We start from the raw sequence: 27,541 nt of genomic DNA, 5'->3' as shown, positions 1-27,541 counted from the left end.
AACCTCTGCCCAAGAAGATCACCTGAAGAAACTGAGGAGAAGTACTGTCCTTGCTGTGTGTTCTGGGGCTGGCCTGCAGTTTGCAGATTCTGCTGAGGGTGAGGCTAAAGTACTTTGATGTGCTTTGTCCTCCCCTTCTTGAAGAGAAAGGACTTTGTCGTAAGAGTCTCCAAGGGCCTGAGGAGCTGGCCTCCTGGTTGCAACTCTGGGACACAAAAGTTGCAGAAAAAAATCTGTTTGTGAATGCCCAGTGCATGTGGCTGCGCACTGACTGTGGCCCCGTGAACTTTGCCCTGCCTGCCCGTGTTGTAAATAACTCGGTGTGCTTGTCGGCACACATCAGGGCTCTGCGAGAGGTCAGACATGCCCTCAATCGCGAATCCCTGCCGGACTGTCTCGGTGGTTGAGAGTACCTGTTAGGACACTTCCCAAGAAATAGACTAACACCACCGGCCCCCGATTGCCCAGAGAGTTGTTGTGGACTCTGAAATCACCGCTGATGACCCGGGGTCTGCGAAAGCTTGGTACCCGTTTCCACCTGCAGCCGAGAGCACCGTGACACGTTGGCCCTGGCCTGCTGCCTAGCAACTGAGGGTTCGGCTGGAGCCGCGCTGGGATTGGGCAAGTCCGCATCGCCTGAAGCCAAAAGCACACCGTAAACCCGTCGGCCCTGGCCTGCCACCTAGAAACTGATGGGCTCGGCCGGAGCCGCGCTGCAATTGTACGAGCATGCAACGCTGGATTTGAGTCCAGGTGCGCTTTCCCAAAGAGAAGCTGCGCCGCCCGGAATAGAGTCGGATTGAAGGCCTCCTCTACCCCGCATACCAAAGGTAACTGGCTCTGGGTACCAAAGCCGGCACATGGGGAAAGCGGGAGGAACTGCGCCTGGTGACTAGCTCACGCCCGCGCCGGCATAACAGGGGGAGACCTCTCCTTGGGAGTTCAACTGCGCGAGCCAAGTGTAGCACAACCCGTGCAAAAGCTGAGGCCTGTTTCTAGTACAGGCACCATTTCCCTAAAATGTCGCGCCATGGCAGCGGAGGCTCACAGCCCATTGAGCCTACCAGTCATCGTTTTATTCTACATGTTATCAGGTGAACAGCGCTACAAGGGACTGCTTTGATAAGATAGTATTACTACCGTAAACTGTTTTTGATAATCAAGGGAGCATCACTACAGTGCCCTTTTGCATCCAAAAGGACCTACACGTTTATTTTTGGCTAAGAAACTTATCAAGAACATTCCTAAGAAAAGATTGTCTATGTATTTTGAATACATGTCGTTGTGATCTTGCCTAAATTAGATAAAGATATTTATATTTTTATAACAACCTGTGTCGTGTACATTTGTGGTGTTTCACTGTGTTACTGTGGGTGCAAATATTTTACACATTGCCTTGGGGATAAGCCTATCTGCTCGTGCCAAGCTGCCAAGGGGGTGAGCAGGGGTTATCAACAGTGTGTACCCCCGTACCCTGACTAGAAGCTAGGGTCCCTATTTGGTCACAGGTACTTACCTCTGCTACCTAGAGACCCCCAGGACTAACAATATTCAATGACCAGTACTTAAATCCTCTACTCTGAGTGTGCTGCTTGGTGTCCTGCACAAAAACAATGGTCTTCTGTGATACAATAACCTATGACGTAGAATTAAGTCTCATCCTCCGTAACCCATTGTGGATTCTCACATAGACACACTTCATATAAATTATTCCCAAAGAGGATAAGGTCAAGTTCATGGCATCAGTTGGCATACCATAGTGTATTGCGCCAAAACATGCTTTCCGCCACTTGTAGGTATTCCCTGCTTTGCTTACGATGCACCCATATTAATCCTCCATAACAATATAGTAAACACTAACAAAACCTCAAATAGTAGTCATTGTTTTTTTTTGTTTTGGGTATTTTTTTTTTTTGTAGAGTTTTATATAGCGCGAACTAGACCCGAACCGAATCAGGTATCAGAGCGCTTTACATAGCACAAGTTACGTTTTTACATGAGGACACACACTTTCATTTTTTAGGCACGGGGAGATTAAGTGATTTGCCCAGAATCACAGGAGGATTTGGCGTCGTTACCGAGACTCGAACCCAGATCCCCAGGTCCGAGGTCGAGCGCCTTAGCCATTAGGCCAACTCCTCTCCCCTGATTGGTATTAGGACAACTGCAGTTAAAAGGCAGAAAATGCTGTAAAAAAACTGCTAGAGTAGTAAAAACAAAGTTTACATATGGTGCAGAGCTATGGGGCAGATATGATTCTCTGAGGAAATTAGACGGTTGAAAGGGGATCTGGAAAGCTGTGGAAAGCTGTGGAAGATACTCCACTGTAACAGTCATGGCAAATCTAAGAAATAAACTGATGAGTGAAATTTACAATGACATCACTTCCATTGAAAATGGGACTATCTACGCCACCGAGGGAACACAGGAAAGAATGGAGAGTAAAAAGTTGGTATTTAAGAGACCATGATGCATTGATGTATATTGAATTAAAAGCAGCAAATAGCCTACTAGTTTTGCTCGTATCTCTATTTACACCTGTAATTAGTGGAAATTTGACATCAAAGGCAGTTGAAAAAGAGAGGGAACAGGGGCAAGACTGACACCAGAGAGAGAGACATGTTGGCCTTGTAAAAGATCTTCTGGAGAGGTGACTACGAGACAATAAAGAGGAACTCGGAGCCCTTTCCATGGGCACTGAAGTGGGCTAGGATGGCTAAAAACACGCTGTGAGGCGTCACTGATTATGTGTGTCACAAGGAGGGATAGGGACACCATCAAAAGGGGATTACGATGTGGCTAAATTGTTTGCAAACCACTTTCACAGCTCTTATGGATCGTGGCAGGAAAATCACAACTGGCGATATAGCTGACTTTGTGGCAAAATGCCCAAACACCCCAATTAGAAAATATTAAGAAGCTGCTCACAATACCATAGTTTATAACTGGATTTCGATCCCGGTAAGAAGAACTGGTCAACAAATTTGACAGACTGGCACTAGAGAAGATACTAGGATACCTTCTAATGCTCTATGGAGGAAAATCTCCCATGACACTATTGAAACCCACACACATGGGCCTGAGACACGGTGAAAAGTAAACCAATATGATAGGGGGCGATTAATCCAGAAGCCCCTTTATTGGTAGGAACTCGGCTTTCTTAGCTAACAGCCCTCACTGGTTTCAAGGAATGCATTTCTGTATTCAGAAATGTCTGGAAGAAGGAGAGAGTCAAATCCTTTGCCAGGATCCTGATTTGAAAGATTAATGTTTTTAATACTCACAGCTATGGCATGCCAAGTAGTACCTTATTGTGGACCTTTCTCATTAGTATACCTCCCTTCCCCCACATTAATAGCTCCTGGAAAATAGACTCTTGGAGGAGATTAGATCGAATAAAAAAACAATACTTTTAACTCTATATATTTTTGATACCAATGCTCATAAACAATTAGAGGATGCACTGGGAGCAAGATGTGGATGAGTTGGGTGAGACACTGTAGGAAGAAGCACTGGCTTGCCCTAGGGAGGTGTCCATTAGACCGGGCTTCCACCGTAGATAAATATAGGTACTTTATAGAGTGCATTACTCAAGGACGCAGCTTCATAAATTTGGATGGTTAGACAGATATCTGCCTTTGGGAATGTGGGTGCAGAGGAACATTTAAAAATAGTCTGTAGGAATGACGTACTATTGAATAATTTAGGAAGGAGGTAAAACAATTATTGGAAAAAATACCTCTCCGACTTTAGTTAGTTACGACAATACAGAGAGTGGGATACCATCAAGACCTAACAGGATATCAGAAATTGTTTGATAAAGTAGGATCGAGTATGCTGTAGAAGGATACTGCACAATTTTAGGATAGTGGCAACCCGCACACAATTAAAAGTTGGTATTGAAAGAGTAATTGAAACTAATTTAGGTACCAAAATATTCAAAAGAATGGACTCGACGGTAAGATCAACAAGATGAGGCATAGCAAGAAAATCATAGAAAGACTGAAGCATAAAGGGCAACATAGGAAATCCCCTAAGGCACTCCTATTGAGTGTAATCCGCAATGGGATAACGCCTCCAACTGTGAGAATCTTTACTTGCAGTGCTGCAGGCTTATTGGTAGCAAGGTACACATCACACAATATTTTCTTTTAAACAGCGTTTACTGGTGTTAATTCCAAAACAAAGAACCAGCCTTAAACTGTTGCCATCGAGAACAGTCATAGAGAACATTTCACAAATTCCACAAAACATTCAGTGAAGAATCAATGTACATAGGGTAATACCCAGTGCCCGGTATCAAAGCGTATGTAGCACATAGAAAATACTGGCATCTCATTGTCACAGAGAATATAAAACACATCATTATTAAGCTCAGAGGAATTATTACTATCAATTATTAAAACCCATTGGGAACCCTAGGGGTCAAAAAATGCAGTTAGCAGCCCAACCCAAATCTCAAAGTCCTCTCAAATTTATTATCAGGTCTGCACTGTTTTTACCTCAGTTCTTCCACTACTGCCTATTCTGCCACATCGTCCTCCCAGTGCTCCAAACCACGGCCCATCCAAGTTATTGCAATGCACCGTTTGGCTAGTACTAGGAGGAAATGTAAGAATTTGGAACCCATTTTCTAACCTTTTTTATGACAAATGTCTTACCCTCTCGACTAAGCCTGGGCGGAGTTCAGCGAAGTGCAAAAAATAAACTCCACCATGAGAGGCGGAGTGCGTTAGAAAAATGCTGTTCGCTGTCATTTTCAGCACCGGGTGTTTGTCTGTGCTGTGAAATGATCGCAAACGGCACCATGCAAAGAGCAAGCAAGCGCTGCTTCTTTTCTGCCGCTCGAGTATATTTTCTACTCGAGCGACAGCTTTCTCAATGCGAACGGACTGTTTCTTAATGCTAGCGGTTCCGAGCATACGCGGCCACTCACATTGAGAAATCCAACCACCTGCTTGAGAAATCTCGCCGGGAAGTTGATTTATCCTCACATGAGCTCGCCAACTTTACTTGGACGGGCACAAATGAGGAAAAATCTTGCTGACATCTTATGATCCATTATTGATGGATGGCTTGTGATGGATGGATAATCACAAATGTAATGGTTTAGTGATTTGGACCACAATATTTTACACAGTAGAACATGCTACTAGTAATGCCAAACGGTGAACTTCAAAAAGGACAGAACAGCGGATTAAAGTAAGATAGTTGAAAAGGTGAGGAAACATGTAAAGAAGCCTAGAACTATAGCACAGCTGTGAAAGGACACTAAAAGGAAATGTTCTTTGGCTAGGGAGGGACGATAGAACCATAGCTCAACAATGTAAAATTAGAAATGCCAATATTCAAGTCCTCATTGTCATTGAAGCATCCTCGCTTGCACTCACCAACTTGATGTTGATGAGCGCGAGCGAAGAAAAAAAACTCTGTTCTGCGGAACGGAGTTTTTCGGAACTCCGTGAGCTCCGCGTAAAGTGGAGTACGTAAAACTCTGCAAGCGGAGCGTAGTTCACCGCCCAGGCTTACTCTCGATCAATTTCATCTAGAAGGCATAAATCAGCGGGCAATGCCACGCTGGGTTAAAAATGTTGACAGGTCCCTTTAGGGATGACAGATATCTGAACAATTACCTCTGAACGCCGAGGTCATTTAGGTCCGTTTGGTGGGTTGGGATAGGGTTCGCTCGTCAAGGAACATAGAGCCTATAATGGACTGCATTTGTTATCTAGAACGAGTATGTAAAGCATGCAGTCCTGTTAAACTAAGGGTGGCACAGCGAAAACCGAATAATAAAAACCAGCAATGTAATCTCATGCAACTGCTACTATGTGCTGTAATACAATACCCATTATTTATGCTATAACTACCTCAAAACTGGATTGACAACACGTCCAAGTGCCTTTCGTATATCACGTTTACCTACTACCACTATGTTACCCCTACTCCAAATGTAACCCGCATAATTACTACTATGCAAACTATGTGAAGCACTCTGATACCTGATTTATTTATTGAGTTGCATGTAGTGCAAATTTGACCCGGTCAAGTTTCCACTACATAATACTCAATAAATAAATAAATAAATAAATAAATAAATAAATAAATAAAATATGCTATAAATATGCTAAGATTAGGGTTTAGTCTGTTTTTTCCATCAGGTCATGAGCATATTGGGATTGAGGTGGAGCCCCGTTTTTACTCATAAGCTTTAGGTGAGAACAATGCATTTTCGAATTGACAGTAATACTGTGAAATGCAACTCTAGTGTTGTGTATGTACGAGATGAGTCATGGAATTATTATAAACGTATTGAGAGGTAAATATGGTGTATGTACTTTACGCAATGGATACTCGAAGTTGAAATCCTATATCCATTTTGATTATGCTAGGTTTACACGTAGCTGGAGCCCTACTTCCATTTCTCCATTTTTTGATCCCTCGATATCACCATGGTGTCTCTAGCTAGTGCATATAAATGGACACTGTTAGACGGGGTCCTGGAGGGTCGGCCGAGCACAAGGGGAGAGGCCTCCAGTGAGGACCGTCTCCAGTGATCGCACAGACAGGTAACTTCCCCCCACAGATGGACACCACACGAAGATCAGATTAATACCTTTTATAGGCAGTTCTTGAAATGAGGCAGTATGATAAAACGAGATCAGGACACGGTGGTCCTCTCAGCTCTAGTCTCTAGTAGGAAAAAAGGGGGTAGCGGGATAGTCTTGGTACCCGTAGGTACGGCGGTGGAACGGTGATAGCTCACAATCCTCGAGCTCGGTGTTCGGACGGGTCGGACCGCGGCAGCGCCAGCAGGTCCCGAAGAGGTCGTAGGTGGCAACGGGCCGCGGCAGCGCCAGCAGGTCCCAACGAGGATGAATGTTACAACGGGCCGCGGCAGCGCCAGCAGGTCCCACGAAGATGGAAGTTGCAACGGGCCGCGGCAGCGCCAGCAGGTCCCACGAAGATGGAAGTTACAACGGGCCGCGGCAGCGCCAGCAGGTCCCACGAAGATGAAGGTTGCAGAAGGCCGCGGCAGCGCCAGCAGGCAGGACAATAGTTCACAAGGCAGGGCTGCGGCAGCGCCAGCAGTCCGTCAAGGATGAGTTCGTCGCGGTGTCTCTCGACTCCAGGATACAACTGCCTTCCTGTTCTGGGGCTGCCTCAGTTATAGGTCTGGTGCTCTTTGATGTCCGGACCCTCGCTCTTGGAGGTCGGGAGGTCCGGGATGAGGGAGTCCAGACACCCAGCAGGGGGGTGGAGCCAGCGCCCGGGGAGGCTGGGGGTGATCGGCACCTGGCGGGAGAGAGCCATCGACACTTCTTACTCCCATTGACCTGCCAGGTGGTCCGTTCACCTCCTGGGTGGATGGTGGTGCCGGGATGTCGGGGCCTGGCCAGGCCCGGGGTTGGGGTCGAGCTGAGGCCACGCGGCCTCGTGGCGCAGTGTCTAAGATGGCGGCTGGCCCGGGCAAGGGTGCTGACGGTGGCCCAGGCCAGGGACACAGGGATTCCCAGGAGCAGACGTCCCATGGGGGACGGGTTGGGGGTTGCTTCTGCGGGTAGTACCTGGAAGGCCGGTACCAGGGCCCTGTCATGCGGGGGGGGGGGCGAGCCCTTCATGGGGCCTGTCCAACATGCGTCCCCCCCAGCTGAAGGCGGGGAGAGTCACCCATCCTCTTGGGGACTTTCCTCGTCGAGGCGGAAAAAGCGGGACAGGCCGTCCGCGTTGGCGTGGTCTTGACCAGGGCGATGCTCTACAGTGAAGTCTATCCCCTGCAGGGAGATGGACCATCGCAATAGTTTGGGGTTCTCCCCCCGCATTTGCATGAGCCATTGCAGGGGCCGATGATCTGTTTGTACCCGGAAGTGGGTTCCGAAGAGGTAAGGCCGGAGCTTCTTGAGGGCCCATACTACTGCGAAGGCCTCTCGCTCAATGGTGCTCCAGCGCTGTTCTCGGGGCAGTAGGCGTCTGCTGATGAAGGCCACTGGTTGGTCGACTCCTTCGGGGTTCAGTTGGGAGAGGACGGCCCCAATACCATGGTCGGAGGCATCGGTCTGAACGATGAACTCGCGGCTGTAGTCGGGGGCCTGGAGCACAGGAGCGGTGCACATGGCGGCCTTCAGCTTCTCGAAGGCCGCTTGACAGTCGGGAGTCCAGTTGACTCTTTTTGGGTGGTTCTTAGACGTGAGTTCCGTGAGGGGCCCCACAATGCTGCCATAGTCCTTCACGAACCGCCGGTAGTATCCGGTGAGCCCCAGGAAGGCTCGGACCTCGGTTTGTGTTTCAGGGGGTTGCCAGGACTGAATGGCAGCTACCTTGAGTTGGAGGGGGGCCACCAGACCGCTCCCCACTTGGTGTCCGAGGTAGGTCACGGACCCCTGGCCGATTTGGCACTTGCTGGCCTTTATGGTGAGGCCGGCCTGTTGGAGGGCCTGCAGGACCTCTCGGAGGTGGTGGAGGTGGTCTGTCCAGTGGCGGCTGTATACCGCGATGTCGTCCAGGTAGGCGGCGCTGAATTCTTCAAGGCCCGCCAATACCTGGTTCACCAGTCTTTGAAAAGTGGCTGGAGCGTTCTTCATGCCGAATGGCATCACTCTGAAATGGTAGTGCCCATCCGGGGTGGAGAAAGCGGAACGTTCTTGGGCCCTGGGGGTGAGGCCGATCTGCCAGTAGCCCGCTGTCAGGTCGAAGATGCTTAGGTAGCGGGCTGCCCCCATGCAGTCGACTAGTTCATCTGCTCGGGGGATAGGGTGAGCGTCGGTTCGGGTGACCGCGTTCAGACCCCGATAATCGATGCAGAATCGGAGCTCCGGTGTGGTGCCCGGGGCCGCGGCCTTGGGGACCAGGACGACCGGGCTGGCCCAGGGACTGTCCGAAGGTTCGATGACCCCGAGGGCGAGCATCTTGGAGACTTCTTCTTGGATGCATGTACGTACCCGATCCGGTACTCGGTACGCCCGGTGTCGGACAGGAGGACTGTCCCCAGTGTCCACGTCGTGCAGGCACCAGGAGGTGACTCCGGGTGCGAGGGAGAACAGGTTTGCGAACGGCAGCAGGAGGGCCCGACAATCTTGACGCTGCTCTGGGGTCAGGGCCTCGGAGAGTCGGACCCCGTCCACCGAACCATCTCTTTCACGGGTCCTCAGTAGGTCAGGGAGGGGCTCGGAGTCTCCTTCTGCGCCACTGTCGGTAGCCATCAGCAGGCTGAGCTCTGAGCGCACGAAGTGGGGTTTGAGTCTGTTGGCGTGGAGAACCCGGAGGGGGTTCCGGGGGGACTCCAGGTCGATGAGATAGGTGACGGGACTCTTGCGCTCGATCACCTTGAAGGGCCCCGTCCATTTGTCCTGCAAGTCACCCGGTTCGATGGGGGACATCACCCATACCTGCTGACCCGGTTCGAACTCGATGGAGGAGGCATGTTGATCGTACCACTTCTTCATGTCCTCTTGGCTGGCCTCAAGATTGGCTTTGGCGATCTCCCTGAATTTCCGGGTCTGATTGCGGAGGGTCAGGAGGTACTTGTAGACGTCTGGAGGGGTTTTTAGGGGGGCCATTTCCCATTCCTCCTTCACTAGGCTGAGAGGCCCGCGAACGGGGTGTCCGTACAGGAGTTCGAAGGGGCTGAAGCCGAGGGACTTCTGGGGGACTTCTCGGTAGGCGAAGAGGAGGCACGGTAGTAGCACGTCCCACTGGCGGCGTAGGGGTTCTTCTAGCCCCAAGATCATCCCCTTGAGAGTGCGGTTGAACCGCTCGACCAGTCCGTTTCCCTGGGGGTGATAGGGCGTTGTGAATCGGTAAGTGACCCCGCACTGCTGCCAGAGGGATTTCATATACTTTGAAATAAAGTTCGTACCCCTGTCGCTGACGACTTCCCGGGGGAAGCCCACTCGAGAGAAGATCCCCATTAAGGCTCGACCCACTACTGGGGCTGTTATAGTACGAAGGGGGACCGCCTCAGGATAGCGGGTGGCTTGGTCCACCAGGACCAGGATGAAGCGATGCCCTTGTGCTGTTCGGGGGTCCAGGGGCCCCACAATGTCTATTCCCACCCTCTCGAACGGGGTGGTCACCACGGGGAATGGTTGTAGGGGTGCCTTGAGTTTGCGGCCGCTCTTCCCGCTGGCCTGGCAGGTCGGGCAGGACCGGCAGTGGTTGGAGACGTCATTTCTCATTTTGGGCCAAAAAAAGTGAGTCACCAGGCGGTGGTAGGTCTTGTCTTGCCCCAGGTGCCCAGCCAGGGCGACATCATGACCAAGTTCAACAGGAAGTCTCTGAAGTGGAGGGGCACCACCAGCACTCGACCGGCCCCCAGCTCTGCGATTCTCTGCTCGCTGTACAAGAGGTCATTGTCCCAATAAACCCAGTGGGCCCCGGTGGTGTCGCCTTGGCCCTGGGCGAGCGCTTGCTGTCGCAGTCCCTCGAGGGAGGGACAGGTCTTTTGCTCCTGCCGGAATTGTTCTTGGGTGGGCCCCCCTTCTTGACGCCACTGAGCCAGGTCGGGAAGTTCGGGGGGCTGTGCGGAACCCTCTGTGGTGGGTTCCGGGCGGTCGGTATGGATGAAGTCTTCTTCTGGAGCGATCGAGGGCGGAGGTGCTGACCATTCCGGTTCTTCTGGTCTCGGGATGGTGCGGGTGGCCATGGACCGGGTGGTCACGCACGCCCAGTCCGGGAGACCCAACATCCCCAGATGCTCTCTTCTTTCAACAGCTGCCCACGGGGAGCTCTCGAGATCGTTCCCCAGGAGGCAGTGACGGGGGCATCGTCGCGGACAGTTACTTTCAGCATGCCGGACACTCCTCCCCATTCGAAGGGGACGCAGGCCATCCGACACAGGCTCTCCGAGTTGTCTGCCGATCGGACAGGGCAAAGCACGTTTGGCAGGATTTGTTCTGGGGTCACCAGGTGACAACGGACGGCCGTCACACTGGCCCCGGTGTCACGCAGTGCCTCGGCCTTGCGCCCATTTATGCTCACCCATTGGCTGTACTTCCGAGTGTTGGCGGGCAGGGGAGTCCGCGGGACCATGTCTCTTCCTCCTAGGCAGGCCAGGGTCATGGCGGCGGGTTCCCACTCGAACTGCTCCGACTCGTATGCTTCAGAGTCTTCGGAGACCTGTTCTTCTCCTAGGGCGGCGGCCGCCACCTGGCGGGGCCCGGGAACCTGGTTCTTCGGGCAGGTCGGGTCACTGGCATAGTGGCCGACTCGCTGGCATCGATGACACGTCACGTTGGCTCGGAACCCCGGGCGCATCGGGGGGTTTCCCCGGCCTGCTGGGGGCGGGGTGGTGTTAGCGGGAGCGACTGGGACAGCGTCTCTGCCCCGGCCCTGTCCTCCTCCTCCTCCCCGGGGACGGTGATGACCTTGGTTGGTTCTGTTCTGCTCGTTCGGCCCACTCCGGGCCACTCGGGTGCTCTCCCACCGATCCGCCTCGGTGGCGAGCTGCCGTGGTTCAGTCAATTTACTGTCGAGGAGGTGCTGCCTGAGCTCGACGAAACAGTTGTTGGAGAGGTGCTCCCACACAATGAGATTGAAGAGTTGTTCGTAAGTGGTTACGTTGTTACCCTTGATCCATCCCTCGAAGGCCCGGCTGAAATAGTTCACGTATTCCAACCAAGTTGTGCCTGGGATCCGGGTGCAGTTGCGGAACCTCTGGCGGTACATTTCGGGCGTAAGCCCATATCGACTGAGGAGGGCGGCCTTCATGTGGTCATAGGACGTCATTTGATGGTCCGGAAGCTGCAGCAGGGCATCACGGCCCTCATTGACGAATCTCCCCCATAACCCGGCTCCCCAGTCACTTCGAGCGACCCGGTGGGCAGTCATGGCGATCTCATAGGCCTTGAACCACTGCTGTATGTCGTCGTTTCGGTGGTATTCTCGGACCACATCCTTGGGGATGTGGACCTCCTGCTCGGTAGTACCCGGGGAGCGCGGTGACTCGGGCACCCCTAGGTTTTTGTTCAGTTTGCGTATTTCTATCTCTGCTAGTTTGCACTCGTGTTCGTACGCCAGTCTTTTTTCTTCGAGATCCCTCTGTCTCTGTTTTTCCTCTCGCTCTTCTCTGAGCCGTAAGTGTTCTAAGTTTATTTTTTGTTCGGCCAGCTTCAATTCTCCGTCTAATTTGAGCGGTGCCAAGTCTAACTCGTGTAGTCTATTTTTTTCCCGCTCCTGGATCTCTTCTCGGGAGGGGCCTGTTCTCCGTTCTTCCGTCAGGGTGGTGTTGACTTCCGGGGCTTCGGGGTCCCGGGGGGTGGCGGTATTCGTCTCTGTCCAGGCCTCTAGGGCGTTTTTGAAGTCTTCTTTCGTGCTTAGCCCGGTGGTAGCAATGCCTAAGTCCATGCAAAATTGTTTGAGCTCTCGGTGGTTGTATTCTTCCAGCTTTTCCATCTGGAACTTCTCTGCCGATCCGTTCTCTTTGGTCGTCATTGTGGTTTTAGTCGTAGGGTGAGTTACTGTCTGTACGGTACGCGTTGGTTCGGATCGCGCCGCTGGCCACCAATGTTAGACGGGGACCTGGAGGGTCGGCCGAGCACAAGGGGAGAGGCCTCCAGTGAGGACCGTCTCCAGCGATCGCACAGACAGGTAACTTCCCCCCCACAGATGGACACCACACGAAGATCAGATTAATACCTTTTATAGGCAGTTCTTGAAATGAGGCAGTATGATACAAGGAGATCAGGACACGGTGGTCCTCTCAGCTCTAGTCTCTAGTAGGAAAAAAGGGGGTAGCGGGATAGTCTTGGTACCCGTAGGTACGGCGGTGGAACGGTGATAGCTCACAATCCTCGAGCTCGGTGTTCGGACGGGTCGGACCGCGGCAGCGCCAGCAGGTCCCGAAGAGGTCGTAGGTGGCAACGGGCCGCGGCTGCGCCAGCAGGTCCCAACGAGGATGAATGTTACAACGGGCCGCGGCAGCGCCAGCAGGTCCCACGAAGATGGAAGTTGCAATGGGCCGCGGCAGCGCCAGCAGGTCCCACGAAGATGGAAGTTACAACGGGCCGCGGCAGCGCCAGCAGGTCCCACGAAGATGAAGGTTGCAGAAGGCCGCGGCAGCGCCAGCAGGCAGGACAATAGTTCACAAGGCAGGGCTGCGGCAGCGCCAGCAGTCCGTCAAGGATGAGTTCGTCGCGGTGTCTCTCGACTCCAGGATACAACTGCCTTCCTGTTCTGGGGCTGCCTCAGTTATAGGTCTGGTGCTCTTTGATGTCCGGACCCTCGCTCTTGGAGGTCGGGAGGTCCGGGATGAGGGAGTCCAGACACCCAGCAGGGGGGTGGAGCCAGCGCCCGGGGAGGCTGGGGGTGATCGGCACCTGGCGGGAGAGAGCCATCGACACTTCTTACTCCCATTGACCTGCCAAGTGGTCCGTTCACCTCCTGGGTGGATGGTGGTGCCGGGATGTCGGGGCCTGGCCAGGCCCGGGGTTGGGGTCGAGCTGAGGCCACGCGGCCTCGTGGCGCAGTGTCTAAGATGGCGGCTGGCCCGGGCAAGGGTGCTGACGGTGGCCCAGGCCAGGGACACAGGGATTCCCAGGAGCAGACGTCCCATGGGGGACGGGTTGGGGGTTGCTTCTGCGGGTAGTACCTGGAAGGCCGGTACCAGGGCCCTGTCATGCGGGGGGGAGCGAGCCCTTCATGGGGCCTGTCCAACAGACACTAATATGGCACAGACATAGATCACGACGCGCACGCTGCCTTGGATTCCAGCTGGAAACAGACTGCATCATGGGTAAGAAGGATGTGGCGTAACGGCCAGAGCTGTCGACTTCAGAGCTGGGGATCCAGATTCGAGTCTTGGTGTTGGCTCAATATCCTGTCATTCTGGGCAAAATTGCTTAATCTCCTCGTGTCTGTGTCTGCTGTTGTCTGTCTTTCCCCGCTGCCTGTACGTGGTCCGTGCCCCCTTTTCTTCCCTCTGTTCCCCTCGCTGTCCCCGTGCTCACACTGCCAAGTCTTTCCTTCTGTACCCCTTGCTGCCCCGTGTCTCTGCCCGGTTTTCCCTTCTGTTCCCCTCACTGCCCCCGTGCCTCTCTGCCTGTTCTGCCTTCTGTACTTAGCTGCCCCAATATTTCTGTATTTTGCCTCTGTGCCATTCGTTTTTGTGCCCATCTGCCCTCTGTGCCACTCGTTTTCCCCTCGTTTTTGTGCCCCTTTTGCCTTCTGTTCCACTCGTTTTTTGTGCCTTTCTGCCCTCTGTTCCACTCGTTTTTCGTGACTTTCTGCCCTCTGTTCCACTCGTTTTTTGTGCCTTCTGCCCCCTGGTCCACTTGTTTTCCCCTCATTTTTTGTGCCTTTCTGCCCTCTGTGCCTCGTTTTTCCCTCGTTTTTTGTTCCTTTCTGCCCTCTGTGCCACTTGTTTTTCCCTCATTTTTGTGCCTTTCTGCCCTTTGTTCCACTCTTTTTTACCTTGTTTTTTGTGCCCTTCTGCCCTCTGTTCCACTCATTTTTTGTGCCTTTCTGCCCTGTTCCACTCGTTTTCCCCTTGTTTTTTGTGCCCTTCTGCCCTCTATTCCACTCATTTTTTGTGCCTTTCTGCCCTGTTCCACTCGTTTTCCCCTTGTTTTTTGTGCCCTTCTGCCCTCTGTTCCACTCGTTTTTTGTGCCTTTCTGCCCTCTGTTCTACTTGTTTTCCCCTCGTTTTTGTGCCTTTCTGCCCTTTGTGCCACTTGTTTTATCCTCGTTCTTTGTGCCCTTTTGCCCTCTGTTCCACTCGTTTTTTGTGCCTTTCTTCCCTCTGTTCCACTCGTTTTTTGTGCCTTTCTGCCCTCTGTTCAAATCATTTTCCCCTTTTTTTGCCTTTCTGCCCTCTGTTCCACTCGTTTTTTGTGCCTTTCTGCCCTCTGTGCCACTTGTTTTTTCCCTCGTTTTTTGTGCCTTTCTGCCCTCTGTTCCACTCGTTTTCCCCTTGTTTTTTGTGCCCTTCTGCCCTCTGTTCCCCTTGTTTTTTGTGCCCTCTGTTCCACTCGTTTTTTGTGTGCTTCTGCCCTCTGTTCCACTTCATTTTCCCCTTGGTTTTTGTGCCCTTCTTTCCTCTGTTCCACTCGTTTTTTGTGCCTTTCTGCCCTGTGTTCTATTTGTTTTCCGTTGGTTTTTGTGCCCTTCTGCCCTCTGTTCCACTCGTTTTCCGGTGCCCTTCTGCCCTCTGTTCCACTCCTTTTTTGTGCCTTTCTGCCCTCTGTTCCACTCCTTTTTTGTGCCAATATGCCCTCTGTTCCACTTGTTTGGGTGCCTTTCTGCCCCCTGTTCCACTTTGTTTTCCCCTCGTTTTTTGTGCCCTTCTGCCCTCTGTTCCACTCATTTTTTGTGCCTTTCTGCCCTCTGTTCCACTCGTTTTTCCCTCTTTTTTGTGCTTTCTGCCCTCTGTTCCACTCGTTTTTTGTGCCTTTCTGCCCTCTGTTCCACTCGTTTCCCCCTCGTTTTTTGTGCCCTTCTGCCCTCTGTTCCACTAGTTTTTTTGTGCCCTTCTGTCCTCTGTTCCACTCGTTTTTGTGCCTTTCTGCCCTCTGTTCCACTTCGTTTTTCTCTTGTTTTTTGTGGCCTTCTGTCCTCTGTTCCACTCGTTTTTTGTGCCTTTCTGCCCTCTATTCCACTCGTTTTCCGCTCGTTTTTTGTGTCCTTCTGCCCTCTGTTCTACTCGTTTTCAGGTGCCATTCTGCCCTCTGTTGTACTCGTTTTTTGTGCCTTACTGCCCTCTGTTCCACTCGTTTTCCCCTTATTTTTTTGTGCCTTTCTGCCCTCTGTTCCACTCGTTTTTTGTGCCTTTCTGCCCTCTCTGCCACTTGTTTTTTGTGCCCTTCTGCCCTCTGGTCCACTAGTTTTTTTGTGCCCTTCTGCCCTCTGGTCCAAAACAAACAAACAAACGAGTGTTTTTTGTGCCTTTCTGCCCTCTGTTCCACTTGCTTTTCCTTCATTTTTTGTGCCCTTCTGCCCTCTGTTCCACTTGTTTTTTTGTGCCTTTCTGCCCTCTTTTCTACTTCGTTTTCCCCTCGCTTATTGTGCCCTTCTGCCCTCTGTTCCACTCGTTTTTTGTGCCCTTCTGCGCCACTCATTTTTCCTTGTTTTTGTGCCCCTTTTGCCTTATGTTCCGCTCGTTTCCCCAGCCACTGTGCCCCCGCCCCCCTGACTGCCCACTGCCCATTCGCTGCCCCGCCTCCCAATTGTATTGTTGTAGTCTCGCCGCTCCTGCGCCAACATTCACAGCTCTTGTGTGCTGTGAGGACGCAAGGGCGTTTCATTTTTCACTACGACAGGCACTAGAGTCCTACGGACCCCCTGGGAATGTCTCACAGACCTCTGGGGGTCCGCGGACCACAGTTTGGGAAACGCTGCTCTAGAGGCTTCCAATGGAAGCCATACATAAGAAATCCTATCAATTTCAGAGTACTGTATCTGATTTGGGTGCATAAATGGCCCTCTTGGCCACTTAACCATCCATACTAGTGTGTAGAAATAACGCTAAACTAGCATTTTATTTACCAATATAGCTAACAATCATATTTTAAAATTCAATTTTTGATCTTGCTTCCAATTATGTTTCTTGTCAACGAGACCCTCAAGCACAAATTGAAGTGGCCCTATATCTTTGTCCAGTTATGACTGATGTTAGTAGGCTTATACACTTTATTATACATAAAATGCACTGGGTTTACACGCAATTTTCTTTAGAGACACCACTCAAGCCTCCTGCCCCTGTGTACTTTAAAACACTTTTTACTGCACAATTACCAAAAAATATCTTGGGGAGGCCACTCAAATCTTTCATGTAAAGTAACCTTTCGGCCATTGCAGATCTAATAAATATATCAAACTCTTAAAGTTATCAAAATATTCTCATAGGTGTTAAGGTAAAAAAAATGAATTATTTAACTGTATAAAAGGACATGAGTTAGAGAAAACTTGCCTTTATCCACTCTATGCTTCTCGAGTTTCAACTTTGTACTGCCTCTGTAGTTTCTTAGCACCACAATACTTGCAGGTGAAGCTGTACTTAGTCAGCCAACCAAATCGGATGTCCAGCTACTTACCACAACATTGCACGAGCTGATCTCTAAAGTGGCATTTAACCCATATCAGTTCTGGAAAATGTGACTTGCCCAGTGTACCCTCAAATGTGCAGTTTCTCACAAGGTCATTGAGAGACAATCTCAATCACCCCCTTCCTTTTCAGAACACCTTTGAGTGATAGAAGATGTGGCCTAACGACCAGAGCTGCCGACTTTGGAGCTGGGAAACCAGGTTTTAACCTCAGCGTCTCCTCAACATCCTGTGATTCTGGGCAAGTCACTCAATCTCCCTATGCCAACCAAAAATGAATGTATCCTACCGTAAAGTAACTGGTCCTCATGTAAAGCGCTCCAATAACAGTCGAGTTTGCGCAATATAAAAACGCAAAAAACAAAGCATTGGTAATACAAGTTTCTCCTATGTAATTAATAAAACAGCTGTTTTCATCAATTATCGTTCGAGAGACAGAAAGAGCTCCCTAACAGATGACACAGATGTGGAGAGGATGTGGCGCAACGACCAGAGCAACTCGATAGCTGGAGATTCTATGCAAATCACAATCTCTCCAGGTGATAAATTGTTATATAAATATGCTACGAGAGAAAACGCCATAACTTTATGAAATAATAGTTCCATCAAAGCAGATGTTAACAGGATTTCGGTGGCGGGAAACTGATCAGAGAAGCAGACGTGGAAAAAGCATTGGTAAATGCAGGAAAATGTGCCACAGCCAATAGATATGGAGGAAAGGTAAGTGGCACGGACAGGAACTAATGAGAAGCCAAGAAAGATAGGAGGGAGAAATTAAATCCCTTTTAAGTATATATTAAATACAATAGATTTCTCATGCTGTGCTGGCGAAACATAAAAATCAGGTCTGTCTATTAACACCACTCGCTGTCATTTAGGACTGTACCACTACATACTATTGTCCATAAATATCCAGGTGTAAGCCCTAGCTCCAAAACTATCTTCAAACTGAATCGAAATCTGACCAATAATATTGGTCTAGTGTGATTTAATATATACATATGGTCTAAAATAACTCTGACTTTTGTCCTGAAAAGCTGACAGGTACGGCACAAGGTTACTCAAAAGGACAAGCTTGCAGGGCACAAGTCCTAAAAAAACAAGCATTTACAATGCAATGGTCTCGGCATTGTTAAAGTTAGCGCCATTGGCATTGCTCGTGACATTATTTTTATTTATGTTTTTGTTTTAAAAACATAAATAAATGACATTGTCATTTACAATGCCAATAGCTTAATCGCTCGCAAATGTGAGACCTATTGCATTTGCACCCACACAGTCATTCACATACAGCCACCCACACAGAGCCACCTACACACAGACAGAGCCACCCACGCACACACAGACAGAGCCACCCACGCACACACAGACAGACAGAGCCACCCAGGCACACACAGAGCCACCCACACACACACACACACAGACAGAGCCACCCACAGACAGACAGAGCCACCCACGCACACACAGACAGACAGAGCCACCCACGCGCACAGACAGAGCCACCCACGCGCACACAGACAGAGCCACCCACGCGCACACACAGGCAGAGCCACCCACGCGCACACACAGGCAGAGCCACCCACGCGCACACACAGGCAAAGCCGCGCACACAGACAGAGCCACCCACGCGCATACAGACAGAGCCACCCACGCTCACAGACAGACCCACCCACGCGCACAGACAGAGCCACCCACGCGCACACAGACAGAGCCACCCACGCACACACAGACAGAGCCACCCATGCACACACAGACAGACAGAGCCACCCACGCTCACACAGACAGACAGAGCCACCCACGCGCACAGACAGAGCCACCCACGTGCACACAGACAGAGCCACCCACGTGCACACAGACAGAGCCACCCACGCGCACAGACAGAGCCACCCACGCGCACACAGACAGAGCCACCCACGCGCACACAGAGACAGAGCCACACACGCGCACACAGAGACAGAGCCACCCACGCGCACAGACAGAGCCACCCACGCGCACAGACAGAGCCACCCACGCGCACACAGACAGAGCCACCCACGCGCACAGAGCCACCCACGCGCACACAGACAGAGCCACCCACGCGCACACAGACAGAGCCACCCACGCGCACACAGAGCCACCCACGCGCACAGACAGAGCCACCCACGCGCACAGACAGAGCCACCCACGCGCACACAGACAGAGCCACCCACGCGCACATAGACAGAGCCACCCACGCGCACACAGACAGAGCCACCCACGTGCACACAGAGAGCCACCCACGCGCACACAGACAGAGCCACCCACGCGCGCACACAGAGCTACCCACGCGCACACAGACAGAGCCACCCAGGCGCACACAGACAGAGCCACCCACGCGCACACAGACAGAGCCACCCACGCGCACACAGACAGAGCCACCCACGCGCACAGACAGAGCCACCCACGCGCACACAGACAGAGCCACCCACGCGCACACAGACAGACAGAGCCACCCACGCGCACACAGACAGACAGAGCCACCCACGCGCACACAGACAGAGCCACCCACGCGCACACACAGACAGAGCCACCCACGCGCACAGACAGAGCCACCCACGCGCACACAGACAGAGCCACCCACGCGCGCACACAGAGCTACCCACGCGCACACAGACAGAGCCACCCAGGCGCACACACAGAGCCACCCACGCGCACACAGACAGAGCCACCCACGCGCACACAGACAGAGCCACCCACGCGCACAGACAGAGCCACCCACGCGCACACACAGACAGAGCCACCCACGCGCACACAGACAGAGCCACCCACGCGCGCACAGACAGAGCCACCCACGCGCGCACAGACAGAGCCACCCACGCACGCACAGACAGAGCCACCCACGCGCACACAGACAGAGCCACCCACGCACACACAGACAGAGCCACCCACGCACACACAGACAGAGCCACCCACGCGCACACAGAGAGCCACCCACGCGCACAGACAGAGCCACCCACGCGCACACAGACAGACAGAGCCACCCACGCGCACACAGACAGACAGAGCCACCCACGCCACACAGAGCCACCCACACGCGCACACACACACACAGAGCCTTCTGTGCATATCGCAGCAGGGGGAGCTGCGGCGGCCTGACAATATCTCGCCTGCGCCCGTCAATTCTACGGTACAACAAAGGAACGGCAATGAAAGCCCGCAGAAAGCTGTGCAACACTGTCAACAACAGCGCTCTGCAGATTACCCCAAATGTTCCGACACAGATGCGTGCGCGGGAGCACTGTCCCTTTAATAGGAAAGTTCCTCGCTGTATAGTGTTGGGGGTCAAACTTTAAATATCATTATTGCATTGTGCGGTGTCTGTACTGAGCGGGATTATGTAACCTGTGCAGGGAGCAACAGATGGTCGCTTTGTCCAATGATGGGAGGGCCATCACTTCATTTTCACAGGCATTGGCACTACCCACCTGACATGCCATGCAGTGTCTGCAGGGAGCGGCAGGGCGAGAGCTGGTGAGGCGGGGGCATGCTGGCAGGCCTGGACCCAGGGGCAACAGAGCTCCCCCCCTCTCCCCTCCCCTCTCTGTCAGCCTCGGCTCGGCTTCCCCGTCAGACACGCACCCGCCTCCCCTGCAAGAAGGAGAAAAAAAAATATACCTGACTCATAAAAGGAGACACGGACAGTGGGAGGGGAGGGGGCGGGAATGGAGACACGGACAGCGGGAGGGGGGGCGGGAACGGAGACACGGACAGTGGGAGGGGGGGGCGGGAACCGGCACAATCAGAAGGCAAGACAAGCATGCTCCTCTGAGAACAGTTGGGAGCGAGGGGCTAGGGGGAATGGCGAGGATCGGCTGAAAGCACAAGTTGCAAGTGCTGGTGTTTTCAGCTGATCCTTGTTAGTTTGCAACCACGCTGAAAACACAAACACAATTTAAATAAATAAACACACACCTTTTCCCCTGCCAGAGTCAAAGTGGTGAAGGCGGGTCTGTGGTAGTTGCTGGAGCAATGAGTGCAACCGGAGGAGACGCAGCGCCATGTGTGCTGCAGAGGCGGGGACGGATTTCCCAACAGCGTCGTGACATTTCTTCATGAGGAAGTATCCAATGGGGGCTGTGCTCAAGAGGGGGAGAAAGACTGAAAGGAAATTGCAAAACAGAGCTGCTCCAGCAACAGGAGGGAGGGGGCCACTCAGGGAAGCTGTTATCAGCGCCGCGCGCCTCTCTGCAGACTTCCTCTGCATTCCAGAGAGGCGCGCGGCCAGGTCTTGTCTCACTTCGGTGTTCTCAGACTGCTGAGATGCCGACAATAGTTCTCTGGCGAGAACGCGCTTTTCAGCGCGTTATAGCCGAGACCTAAAAAGTCGGGGGGCGCTCTAAAGTAGGTGGTGTAACTGGTAGTGACGACACAACAGGATGTGGCGTCACAAAAGGTAGTCAGTCCCCTCTCATTACAGGGTGTCCAGCTTCACTTGGGGGACCACGTTGTTAACCCACTGTGGAATATAGCGTCATTGTTAATAAATCAGTTTATACGGTATAAACTGATTTATTAACACTTAAGCAATAATGTATTACACGGGTCTCTTAAGGATTACTTTTAGGTAAAGATTTAAAAATGTATTTCAAAAAAAGTAAAATAACCAAAAGCAAGTTAATCTTTAAAGATCAAACAAAGGTACAATAAATCAAAGTACAAATGACACATCTAAATATTTTCCCAACGTCACTTGCATTCAAACAGTAAGCATGTTATCTTCGTCATTTTTTCACCTTATTTCCTAGGTGCGTTTAGCTTCTTACCTCATTCATATTTAGAACTACACTGTAGATGTTTTTGGAAACATGCACATTTCTTTCATCAGCTGCGTGACTTCATGCGTACACTAAACACGTACAGCGTGCGTGTGCCAGAAATGCCAACAGCTCTCTTGGGATATGTGAATGTATTAAATTGCATCGAAGGGCCGTGTACGAGAGTTTCTTCTTAATAGCTTTTGAGCAGGGGGGATGGCGTCCATCGGTTAAAATAAGTTGGGGGGGACGCCGTCCACCCGCGTGGTACCCCGACTCGAGCCCTGCAAGCTTTGGGAATGCACAGGCCGTACATATGAAAACACCACAAAGATCCTATATCAGGCATTGTTGTGATTAAAGACTACAGGTTACATGAAGATGAATTTATTAGCAGTAATAACGGAACAGGTGCGAGCCAGGTAGCACGGCTTCCATACCAAGGTGCAGGTAGCAACTGAGCACTGGACTGGAACACCGTGGAATTCCATGCCTCGCTCCAGGAAAGGAATACATACATCAAAAGCAATACACAACCGGCATCCGAAACGTGACAGCCGAGAATGCGGAAATGTTTTGGTCGGCGCTAATTAGGATGTCGTGCGGTAGGTTCTACCTCCCCTCATAAACTCAAATCACAACGGATAAATCAACCGCCAACAATATCAGCGAGCCCCCTTCACACTAGGCTCACCAGCAGATGGCAGCACTTCCCTCGTCGTCACTGGTCTTCCGGTGTCACACTAACGGAAGTCCCGCCCATTACATGCAGCTCGATGCGCACGCGTACGAAGCTCCTGCCGGCTGCTTGAACTTCAGGATAGACCTCGCCTACAAGATAGGAAACAAAGAACGCTCCCTTCTGGTCTCGCACATCTCAAACAGCTACTAATAATCTTCGCTTGAGCGGTACTGCTGATTAAATAGGTAGCGCAGCTCTACAGATAATATTCAACATTTGATAATTTAAAGCACAAATCAACTTACATTGCCATGTCAGATTTCGGTAGAATTGTTGTTAAATTTGAGCGCTTCCAATTACTAAAAACAAAACACAACAAGTGTCGAAGTGTATTACAAAAATGCGAAGATTAAGCCGAATTTTGGGCACAGTACCCTAATATGTAATTAATGACGTTACCATTCTAACATGGCCGCGAAAACTTCTACTCGCTGTCGGTAGCTTGGAACCGAACTCCGAGGCAGCCATCTTGGAACAGTCTTTATTTTACTTTAAAGAGTGAAGAGCTCGCAGTCTGTATGAGCCTTCCGCCGGGGCTATGGCGGCCGCCCAGGAGGATGACATGTTCGACTCGATTTTGATGGCTGAGGAGAGGTTCCATGGTGAAGGCTATGATGAAGGTTATTCTGAGGGAGTGCAAGCTGGTTTAATTGTGGGACATCAATATGGTGCAATAAATGGTGCTAAAATTGGATCAGAGATTGGATGTTATCTTGGTTTTATCCTAACCTGGAGGAGTATTCTCCGCTCTGGAACCAATGAAGATGGCAAGCTCGGCAAAAAGTTGAAGGTTCTGGATTCGTTGGAAGGAATAATTAAAGCATGCCCCTGGGAGGACCCCACCAATGATAAACTCCAAGAGAACCTGGAGAAGGTTAGAGCAAAATTTAAGCAGTTGTGCTCATTGCTAAATATTCATCCGGACATCATGCCGTCAAAGGAAGGCTCTGGATTTTCATTTTGATGAAAATTGCTGTAAATAAGTTTTGATGCAAGGACAAGATTGATAATCTCATTAAGAAGCATTTACAAGGTGCTCGACATTTTGATCTCGTTATTAGCGGGCCTGCTACAGGTCTTTGTTAATCCTTGCCCCGAGAAGAAGCAGCAAGTAGGAGACACCTGGTGTTGAAGCGTGCAGGTTGGAAGACTTGCTTTGAGATGTAGCTTCTCTGTATTCATGAACTGTCTAAAAGAAGCCACCAGAGTAGGACTCTTCAAAGTAATGTGGTGGCAGTGGGCAGTTTACTAAGAGGACATACCCACAATCCGAGATACTTTCCAAGTGGTCTTTTGAGTAAATGCTTAATGGAACAAATCAGGATTTTAAGTCAGTGCCTTACCTGACTTTCAACATGTTTTCCTAAAAAGTATACCGCAAACATAGCTTGTGATTGAAGCTATTTCTGAAGTATGTTTTTAATATACTACAGTTTTTAAATAGTACACACTGTGTGATTTGTAAAAAAAAAATTCTTTTTCAAAGACCTTTATTGAATGTACTTACAGAGGAAATAAATACATATCAGGGCCTACAACCCATCGGGGTGGCCGCCTCAGACGTACTCAACATCCAAACTGTATATTAGTACACAGCCGTATGGCCGATGATTTGTACATTTAGAAAGAAATAATAAAATATAATAAAAAAAAGAAAGGTGTTGATCACTAACCATTTTGTAGCACACAGTGGGACTAAATTTAGTTACCTCAATTTTGGTAAAACTATGACACAATCGTATTTTGATAAGCTTCTTATATGTTCAATGAATACATTTTTTGTGAAACACATTATTCATGTATCATAGCTGCCAAGGATTCAGATTGCCATGTGTGACGTTTTTATAATTTCAGTGACATTATGAGTGACATCTCAACGACTGTGAGTGACACTTTCTCGCCAGCAAAAATCATGCAATGAAGAGGAGGGAAACTTCTAAATATGAGAAATTACAGCTATTTGAGCAACAAGAAACTCCAAGAAGTTCTTGAAACTGTTGCAGAGAACCAGAAATTGAAGTGCACTAAGCCAGTAGTGCTCCCTCCTGTAACCTGACTGGACTGTAAACAAATGTGTTACCATGATATTAAACAAGTTATTCAGTAGCAGTACTTTATTAAAGTTCTGTGTACATATGCTGACACATGCACAGATAAATACAAATATACTTACTGGATGCAACAGATTGTCATTTGCATGAAATAAATAATATTCTTTTAAAGTCGAGGCAAAACACGCACCCGGCACCCTTGTCTGTAGATAAAACACAGGCCTGTCAGTTTAGTTAGTACTGGTCATGCCCAACATTGAACTCAGAAGGATGACTCACAGAGCAGCCCTGCCGCTCGATCTGCAGATTAAACTGAAATGAAATTAGATCTCATGATGATTAACCTCACACCCAGGAGGAGAGACAGAGCAGCCCCATGCTTGCAGATTTTACTCAGTGTCTACTGTCTCAGTCTGAATAAATGAGATCTCATTTGCAGCGTGCGTGCGCTCGTGCTAATGTAACACAGTGACCGAGACTACTTAAGTCAGAGGCAGCAGCGCCTGCAGCCTGGCGTAAAGTAACTAGTATGAATCAAGCACAGTATAAACTTCCTTGAACTTTGAGGGGACGTCTTCTTTACAGTCTCAAGGCTCACTGTCTCACACACGGTCTCTCGTCCGCCTGCGGCGTCGGTGAGCCACATGGGGGTCATGGTGACAGGGTCACGGTCGCACAGCAGTGACACAAGATGATGACCCAGATCATGACCACTAGTCACTCTGGCAGACTCCCTACAGCACCTGCGATGCCTCTGATGCATCCGGCCCATCATGCTGAGAATCTACAAGTCAGTGTAGTCCAGACTGGGTCGATGGTCCCAACGCTGCTGCTGGCTGTAATTAATTATGCGCAGCCAGCAGAGCAGGCAGCTGGCTGAGGCAGGAGCTAGTCTGCGCACTTGACTCGAGTGACTGACTCTCAACGAGTCTCCCCTGCTGCTTCTGGCAACCTCACTTCCTCCAGTGCAGGATGGGCCACGTCAGGTCACATCCAGATAATCCACGCCCACAGGCGCGCCCCACTGCCAGTAGCACCTGACTGTACTGCTGAGGGCAGGCAAGGCCCGCACCCCTCCAGGTTTTAATTGCAGTCCGGTGTCAGTCACAGCCACGCGGTGCCGCGATTGGCCCGGGAATAATTAATTAATGCAGCCAGGCTGGCAGGTGGCGGACAACGCAGATTGTAACATTGTAGCAGCACAACTCACTCGGCCAGAGCAGAGTTGAGGGGAATTGAAGATCCGAAACTGTTTATTGACTGAGCCAGCTTGGCGGCAAGTCAGTGCCGGTGCGCTAGCACAGCATTACCATAGCCAGTTTCAGTGGAAATAAAAACGTGTGACAATGCATTTCAGTGCGCTGATGCGGAACACCACACTGAAATGTGTTAGAGTCACACATGATGCGTGATACTTGGCAGGCCTGCATGTTTCTGTAATGCAGCGTATTCCCCAGCAAAAAAGCATGCAAATAAAATCCGCCACACCAGAGCTGCTATCAAGCATTACTTTATTCATCAGCATATACACACACACACTGCGCATTACATCATACTACATATTATCCACACCCCAGCTCCTCCCCACATATTACGTATTTTCTCTTCAGAGTCCGCCCAGAACCACGAGGGTCCTAGTACGTACGTACACACGCGCACACACACACAGTGTCTGAGGAGATGGCTTTGTTTCTCAGAATGCATGACATACAACATGTTAGAGTGCCATTGTACCGACTTTCTTCTAACAATTTGGCAGAGAGGGCAAATTTTATGCTTAAATATGGTGTGCAGACTGCTATTTCTAACAAGTTGAATGTAATTGAATTTCTGCAACAGAAAGTTGTCGGTATTTAATGCCATTGTTGTGAGGCAGGATGCTTTTGTACTACCTGTTGGGTTATGTGACAGAATATTTACTTTAGCACATGTTGGACATTTAGGTATTTCTGCAACTATCAAAACAATTAAGCAGTACTACTGTCATTTCCTATAGGATAGCCCTGTCATGTATACCTCATTTTACATACAACAACCCATCCACACGACTACAGCAATTCTAAACAGGTGACCTTTTATCTGATAGCTTGCTCCTGTCGCTTTGACACCAGGCCCTTAGTCTTCTATCATAATCCCATAAAGATGTCCACAGCAAAGCAGATTTATTATAAGGGTCACCACTTTTTTTCATGCTTGGCTAACACCCATCTGTGCATGATCTCACTTGTTTAAAAAAGCATTTATGATTGTTTTCAAAACATCCATGGTTGTTTTAAAAACATATTGATTCTAGAAAAAACCCCGGTGTGACCACTTTAGTATAAAAGGCCCCCACTCCCCCTTACAAATTAGAGGAGAATTCCTTCCAAGCTGAGACGGAGGTCCAGCATGCCGAGTCTTCGACATGCAGCTGTCTGACATCCTTTGTGGGTTGACATTCTATTCTATTCTATTCTATTCTATGGTTTTTGTAAAGCGCAAACAGCTGCCCCAGCAAAGAGGCGTCCCGGCGCTAATGAGGGCCACAGTCCCCATCCTGAGCTAGAAAGAGCGGGAAAGGAAAGGGAAGGTTAGAGAGAGGGGAACAGGTGTGTCTTAATGGCCTTACGGAAGTGGGGAGGCTTTCTATGCAGCGGATGCTTAGAGGAAGAGCATTCCAAAGCTTGGCTCCCATAGCCCTGAAGGAGTGGCCGCCAATGCGGCAGAGCTTTGTACGGGGGATGCTCAGAAGATGCTGGCTAGAGGATCGCAGATCACGTCGAGGAACATAAGGAGTGAGGAGAGGTCGTAGGAGTATAGGGCTTCCGAGTTTGAAAATTTTGAAGATCATGATAAGGGTTTTAAAATGGATCCTGAAGTTGACGGGTAGCCAGTGCAATTTGCGAATAGTGGCTCTAACCGAGCATCTGCGGGGGAGGCCGACTAATGCTCTTGCCGCAGCA

The 27,541-nt window shown here is 50.5% G+C and overlaps 1 protein-coding gene and 1 pseudogene across 5 annotated transcripts in view; one reads left to right on the top strand and one right to left on the bottom strand.

The window, feature by feature from the left end:
* Window positions 1-22,603, bottom strand: part of ALKBH3 (alkB homolog 3, alpha-ketoglutarate dependent dioxygenase) — a 226,971-nt gene extending 204,368 nt beyond the window's left edge. For 2 of the 5 annotated variants that reach the window (XM_078684346.1, XM_078684351.1), the window contains exon 1: window positions 22,501-22,603. The gene's annotated coding sequence lies outside the window, so the exon portion shown is untranslated. Of the gene's footprint in view, window positions 1-21,815; window positions 21,841-22,246; window positions 22,473-22,500 lie in introns of those variants that run through there. The other 3 variants (XM_078684348.1, XM_078684349.1, XM_078684350.1) reach the window with 3 other exon arrangements.
* A 419-nt stretch (window positions 22,604-23,022) lies between these two features.
* Window positions 23,023-24,625, top strand: LOC144826354 (protein LTO1 homolog pseudogene; annotated as a pseudogene).
* Window positions 24,626-27,541: the final 2,916 nt, after the last annotated feature.

Source organism: Lissotriton helveticus, chromosome 3_2, assembly GCF_964261635.1.
Source record: "Lissotriton helveticus chromosome 3_2, aLisHel1.1, whole genome shotgun sequence".
In the NCBI taxonomy this organism is placed as follows: domain Eukaryota; kingdom Metazoa; phylum Chordata; class Amphibia; order Caudata; family Salamandridae; genus Lissotriton; species Lissotriton helveticus.
The sequence above is the reverse complement of the archived record's forward strand: the minus strand, read 5'-3'. Positions and strand labels throughout refer to the sequence as shown.